Consider the following 7708-nt stretch of genomic DNA (forward strand, 5'->3'; position numbering starts at 1 on the left):
ATATATTTAAGAAATGTATAAAATTTGTTATGAAGTTCGAAAACTAGAGAAATATTTAATTAATTTCTTGGAAGATTCCAAATAATAATAAAAAATGATAATAAAGACATATGCTCTATCCCTTTAAGCATAGCATGTACGTTCATTATACTATTTGGGATAATTTTTGAATGTTTTAAATAAAATGTAAAAAATTAAAATAACACTAAAACATTTGTACTCCTAAAAAATGCGACTTGTATTGCAGAAAAAAAAAAAACGTACAAAATTATACAAAAATGTTATAATGACAGATATCAAAATTATTTTGGGAGTTAAAAAAAAGAAAAAACTCTGCTTCCTGAAGTCAAAATTTAAGTCTTGAACTTGTTCAAAAAGCTGTCCAATATTCACAATCTGAGCATGGACTCAACAGCCTCTCACATACCTATAAGGCTATTGAGTTCTGGTCAGGGGACCAGGGGCTTTAGGACATCGCGACCCGTACACGGACAGTGAATGTTGGATGTGTGAATCTAGCCTTAAGATGTAATTTAATATTTCATATCATCCACCTAAACTCTGCCTATGACTACAGATAAATTAGATCTTTATTTACAGTCAAATGGTGGTTGTATATAATCATATTGGTTTCCAAATCCATTAATAAAACTATTTTTTTTTTTAATAATGCAAAAGAGCGTTGCGAATGGCTCCCTGCTATTGATGCTAAAGACTGACTATGTATGCAGACAGTAATACCTGGGAACAAATACCATTGTGTATAATGCAATAGCCAGCACTGCATCATTGCTCTGGGGCACCGTGAGATGAAATCAACATTAGATTAATGGAAGAGCATGATCAGCACAGCCAATTGATGTGGCATTAGAGCTTATTGATTAATTGAAAGCCCCATGGCAGTAAGCTGATTATTAAAGACTGGTTAGTAATAAACGTGTCATTATGTAAATGTAAGTATGAGGTGGATTTCTTTTTTTCACATGTTCCCATTTGCAGAACCCTACTTAGAAAATAAGTCAATTTATTAAAAATATAGAAATTGTATATTACCCTAACTTATTGATGCACCTACTATTCGACAGCTCCTGTATGCTTCTTATTGGTCATAAATACCATATATACTCGAGTATAAGCCGACCCGAGTATAAGCCGAGACCCCTAATTTTGCCACAAAAAACTGGGAAAACTTATTGACTCGAGTATAAGCCTAGGGTGGGAAATGCATCAGCTACTGGTAAATTTCAAAAATAAAAATAGATACCAATAAAAGTAAAATTAATTGAGACATCAGTAGGTTAAGTGTTTTTGAATATCCATATTGAATCACCAGCCCCATATAATGCTCCATAAAGTTCATGATGGGCCCCATAAGATGCTCCATATTAAAATATGCCCCATATAATGCTGCACAAAGATTAATGGCCCCATACAATGCTCCATAGAATATTATGCCGCTGGCTCAGGACACCGGAACTTGCGATATTCACCTGTCTTTGTTGTGGTTACTCTGGACTCCATCTGGCCTCTGTTCAGCAGAGTACTTCTTTTCAGAAGTGCACAAAACTGTGGCATACCTCACTTTTATGCACGCCTAAAAGACGGACACAGCCAGATCACAGGTCAGACAACATTCTCAGCATCTCCACCTACCTTTATGCCATTCCTCATGAGGTATTAGACAACATTATTGTTTGGGTCTGTGTGATTACAGTGATACCAGATTTATATCGGGTTTTTATGCTTGGCTGCTGTCACACACTATAAAACTATTTTTATTGCAAAAAGAAGTTTTTGCATCCACATATTTTAAGAGCTATAATTTTTACATATTTCTGCTGACAGGGTCATGTGAGGGCTTGTTCTTTGCTTAACAAGCTTACGTTTTTATTGGTATCATTTTCAGTCACAGATGGAGCTCCAGTACCTTTGCCTGCCTCCTGAATGTTGCGATTGCAGTATGTAGGGGGTTAACAGCCAGGGGCGGTGCCGCTCCTGGCTTTTTAGTGTAGAAGCACAGCCACTGGCAGCACCAAACCCCTGCTCTGATCGGGCAGGAGGTGCTGATATTTCAGATTGACTGACCGATCAAAGCCATCTGGGTGCAATGACTGATGACATGGGTCCCAGTATCTCTTCCCGTGCCGCTCAGCTGGCCCAGCTGTCTTTAGAAAGACCGCATAGACCAGGTCTCATCCCACTGAATGCCCACACTCCTGCCATCGGCAGAATACTAATCAGACAAAACAGGGAGAAGGTAGAACAGTGAGGCAATAATTTATTGAACCACCAACAGATAATAACAAATAGAACAGTCCAAGCCAATGCACAAGATGATGCAATTTACAGAGTCTCCACCTTCCACGAGGTCACCAGGATTAAAGCAGCTGCAACTTCAGTGCTTCCAGGGCTGACTACCCTCACCAGTGGCACACCACTTTTGGCGGCACCCACAGAGAGGAGGTAATGACAAGTTTAGGGAGCTGACAGTCCATTGAGGTACGTGGCCAGTTGACCAGATTGTCCCAACCTGACTTCTCCATATGTCCTCATGGGGCCAGGTGACATGATTGTCTAGACCTGGCTTTTCCAAACAACTCAATGGGGCCAGGTGGCCTGATTGTCCAAACCTGGCTTCTTCAAACATTTACATGGAAAGGGTTTTTTCAATGGGAAAGGGTTTTCTTTGTTAAGTAATCCCTTTTATAGTCAACTACCTGCTGGATTTCTGTTTAATGAATATTACAATTACATGTGGCTGAATTCCTATACATTAGAGTTTTGCAGTCTAAACTGTAGCTTTGCTCTTAAGAACTTCATTGGGATGTACTCATTTTTTCAACAAGGCATTGAATGGCTTTGTTAGGAAAATAACTTTTTTGGGAGTGTAAAACAACAGACCTTGTTTGTAATCATTGACCCACATTTGTGGGAGTATTTTGTAGTATGTTTTCCCATAGAAAATCTTGATTCCAAGGAAACAAAAGGTTTTCTGACAAATCTGTTGGGCTTTACTCATTAATTCAACATGCAACACTATATATTTATATATGTTAGCTTGTAAATGTAATACAGGGAAAAAGTAACTCATAATTCAGCAAGGGATGCAGTATAAAGTAGCGTATAATTCTTTTCAGGATGAGATATATTTAATCTATGAAAGCCAATCACTTTTATGATTTTTTTTAATTCTTCATTTAAACTGAACTTACCGTGAAATTATATCTTTAAACAAAAATCTGATAATCCAGTCCTTCTCCTAAGTAAACTTATCCTCATCCACTCTTTCATTCATGCTTCTACACAGATATTCAATCTTCAGGTAAAATGAGGGTACTGTGCAATGCACTTTCTGATATTCATGAATCTGTGGTTTGGCATAACCAGTGCTTAAGCTTCCTGTGTATAACTTGGAAATGCCTTATGTTGAATTTACTTATTAGTTTCCGAAAACAAACATACACATTTCCTTACCATTGGCAGAAGTTATTTTACTCATATGGTATGAGCAGAAAAATCATATTCAGTATATATCAAGAAAAGAGGTAACTAAAGGTACCAGTAAATTATAAAATTGTATTTATAAATATTCTATCTATCTATCTATCTATCTATCTATCTATCTATCTATCTATCTATCTATCTATCTATCTATCATTTTTATAGTTAAGCCTGATAGAAATACAACTGAAAAAGAAGCATCCAAGAAATTATTTACAGTGAAATGTTGAGAAAATATCAGTTAACTTCAAAATTCTACAAAAGGTAGATCGCCACAATAGAGCCTATTGTTAAGTATCGGATACAAGACATTTTAGGAAATGAGTAGTGATGAGCGAATATACTCGTTACTCGAGATTTTCCGAGCATGCTCGGGTGGCCTCCGAGTATTTTTTAGTGCTCAGAGATTTCGTTTTCCTCACCTCAGCTGAATGATTTACATCTTTTAGCCAGCTTGATTACATGTGGGGATTCCCTAGCAACCAGGCAACCCCCACATGTACTTATGCTAGCTAACAGATATAAATCATTCAGCTGCGGCGATGAAAACTAAATCTCCGAGCACTAAAAAATACTCGGAGGACACCAGAGCATGCTCGGGAAATCTCGAGTAATGAGTATATTCGCTCATCACTAGAAACGAGACATTTTGTGAGAACTAATTTTTTAATCTGCCTTGTAATGAGTAGTGATCATCAAGATTATGTGCCCTAATCTACTGTGGGATGTATTTTTCAATGTAAGTAAAAGTTTTGATTTTACAGTGTTAACTACTAATCTTAGCTGTGGGTTGGTTTCCAAACGAACCCTTGCTTTAAAGAGCTTTACCCACAATGTACATTTTAATCAATAGATTTTTAAATAGAAATAAATTATACAATTTAATGTGTTAAAAAAATGTTCCTGTGCTGAGATAATCTTATAAATGTGCTCCTGCTGTGTACTGTGTAATGGCTGTGTCTCACCAGGCAGTAACATGGTCTGTGCAGACCGCAGTTCCTGGGCAGGGGAGGAAGTGAAAGAGTCTACAGACAGGACAGCATGGGATTGCATCTGATTCTTTTTGTGAGGTGAAGCTTTTGCTATTTATTGTTAAACATGTTTTACAACACAGAAACCGGCATTTGTGATCCGATGCTGTCCTGTCTGTATACTCTTCTGCCTTGTCCCCTACTCCCTCTGTTCAGACCATGTTCCTTCATAGTAAGATGCAGCCAATGCACAGGACATAGAAGGGTCACATTTATAAAGTTATTTCAGTCAAGCAACATTTTTTTAACACATTCAATTGTGGAACTTATTTTATTCCAAAATCTATTGAATAAAACATGCATTGTTCATAGCAAAATGCCTTTAATGCTAATTTCGCATGAGCATATGCAAATTGTACATTTTAAATCCAGAAAAATTCAACATTTTTCATCCATGCTGTTACACTTATGCAAGCTTTATGCCATCCAAGAGTCCAGTTTTTGGATCTGGATGGAAACCAGATGTTTTTTTGTACATCATTATGGCTGTTTTTCACATGAAAAAAATGTAATAAATAATAAAAGTTAAATACAGTTTACTATATTTATAATTGTAATGACAAATAGATGATAATACTTATGTGAATCATTTTGTTACGCACTAATTGACTTATAATGAGTGAGTCTGATCCAGAATACTGATCAAAAAAGTGCATGCTGCAATTTTTTGCATTGAGACCATCTCTTTGTATGTAGAAACTTTTGTGTGACTGACCGCAACGACTTGCATTGGTGAGTTTGCTCTTTGTATGCTATAAATTTTGCACACTGACGTTTAATACGTTCATTCAAACGAGCCCTAATTCTGAGTCTGACTAGTTCACAGCAGAAAGCTCCAAATAGGAAGTAAGTATATGACAATAGTGATGATCGAGCACTAAAATACTCAAGTGCTCAGTACTTGAATCGAGCATGTCGGACGCGTGGACAGGTTTGAATCGAGTACCGAGTGTAATGGAAGTCAATGGGAAACTAAAGCATGTTTCCGGAAGATCCTAGAAGAAGGGCTGGTAGGGCAGGAAAATCACTGAAATAAATGAAAATGCTAATATTAAATGGGAACAGCATGGGGAAGATGCCTGAACAGATCTGACTCCCATTTGCTGCTGGGAACAATGTTGCTAGAGTATTACTCCACTTTTACGGACTGACAATAAAACATACAAAAATAGCTGTGCCATATCTCACTATTTTTCCCTGTTACCTACGACTACAGAAGATGACATAGTAGAGCGGGAAATAAAACTACACCCATGGGTAGTCACTGATAAATCTAATTTTAACATTTTACTACCTTATCTGGTGACGTAGTGACATGGTCAGACACATCCTGTTTCATTTATGAATGGAGGACTCTGAAACTCACAAAGCCTATGTGGACAATGCAAGAACTGTCAAAAATTAGAATGAAGAGGTATTCCGATACACCCTGTGTGATGACACAGTATTTATTCTTAATTATCCAGATGTCTATTTTCAGTAAGCCAGAAGGCACATACTGTTATCTTTATGCTGACTCTTCTTGAAGGTTGAATTGATATTTGTATATTGATGAATGGTTGTTATTTATCTCTGATATCAGGTTTTACAGTTTATTGTACTGTTTTATGTTTGCTGATATATTGATTCCACATTATACTAGGCCATGCCGTTTGTTGACCTGCAAACATTGAAGGATAAACTATAAATAATCAAACAATGCAGGTTAACCTCATTACCCCTTCCCCTTGACCTGTGGATAATGGCTTGAAGGACAATAGTTTTTAACTATTAAAAAAGAGGATTTGCCTCTGTAAAAAGATATTCAAGAGATCCAAAGAACCAGAGACTCTTTACAAAACCACAGCATGAACACTCTACAAGACAGCTGCTAGAACATCATGGCTCCATCACGAGGGACACAGATTTGACCTTCTGCGGGATGCCAGCTTAGGGAACCACGACACCTGCTGAAAGAATACAGATCTGCTCCATTGACCATCAATGAACCCATAGATACGTTTCAGGTAGTCAAGATTAGACCCGATCGGTCACCTGAGCCCCATGGACACAGTAGGGTAAGTCAGGATTGGGACCCACCAGTCTCCTGTCTCCATGGAGATGTTTGGAGAAGCCAGGTTGTGACCCTTCAGTCACCTGTTCTTGCACCTCAAAGAACTCTCAGCTTCCTAAGCTTGTTGTTACCTCCTCTCTGTGCGTGCTACAGGTGGGGGTAGTCGGCCCTTTAAGTTCTGAAGTCACAGCTGATCTTATTCCAGTGAGTCAGCAGAAGGGTGAGACTCTGTAATTTTGCATGATCTTGGGTATTTTTCTGGGACTGTTCTAAGCACCCCTTATTTCTCTGATTATACCCAGGGTCATGACTTGGCTATCATGCTCCTGAACGTCTGATGAGTGAGGACTTTCCATATTATATCTCACACGTTGTTGTGATACTTATACATGTATACTCACCATCTTAAGGGAGTGATTTCATTATTAGGGATTACCTGCATCTCTTTGATATTTAATTTCCATTAACACTGCAAGGACTTTACTCCTATATGTGTGGTTTTACTGAGATGTTGTATCTTCATATCTTTGTATGGTTAATTCTTTTGCCTACCTACAAATTAATGCTTTGATTGCGCCTAATGTATATACTGATAGAATTCTTTCCATATTTTCGTTGGTCAGTATTGCATGAAGGACACATTTTGGTATTCATATTTTGTGCAGGTTAGGTATTTTACCATGTCCTGTCTTTCTTGTTAGGTTCACCTTGGACCTTTTTATATACATATTGATGCCTATCTTTTTATCTTCTATTATTAAAAGTTATATTTTAGGCCACCGTATATGGCTATAGAATATTTTCTTTTCTGTGGCTTCTATTCATATGACCCATTGCTATATTCATCTGTATTGACACACTGTTTAACCCTCATCCTGTGTTGTCTGAGTAGTATTATGTTTTACACCTAATGTAAAAGTAGACTGGGTGTTAGGTGGGATGAGCCCTGGTCCATGCAGTTTCAGGTTAGCAGACTAGAACACCCGTTGCCCCCCGTGCCTCCACACCCTGTATTAGACATAAAGGAGGACCACATACACATTCTACCTAAGCACAATAAGCACATGTGCTGATAAAAATTAGAGTGATGGACTGCAATACACCCTGGAAGGCACATAGAGGA

The sequence above is a fragment of the Ranitomeya variabilis genome, chromosome 1 (assembly GCF_051348905.1).
Source record: "Ranitomeya variabilis isolate aRanVar5 chromosome 1, aRanVar5.hap1, whole genome shotgun sequence".
Taxonomy (NCBI): Eukaryota; Metazoa; Chordata; class Amphibia; order Anura; family Dendrobatidae; genus Ranitomeya; species Ranitomeya variabilis.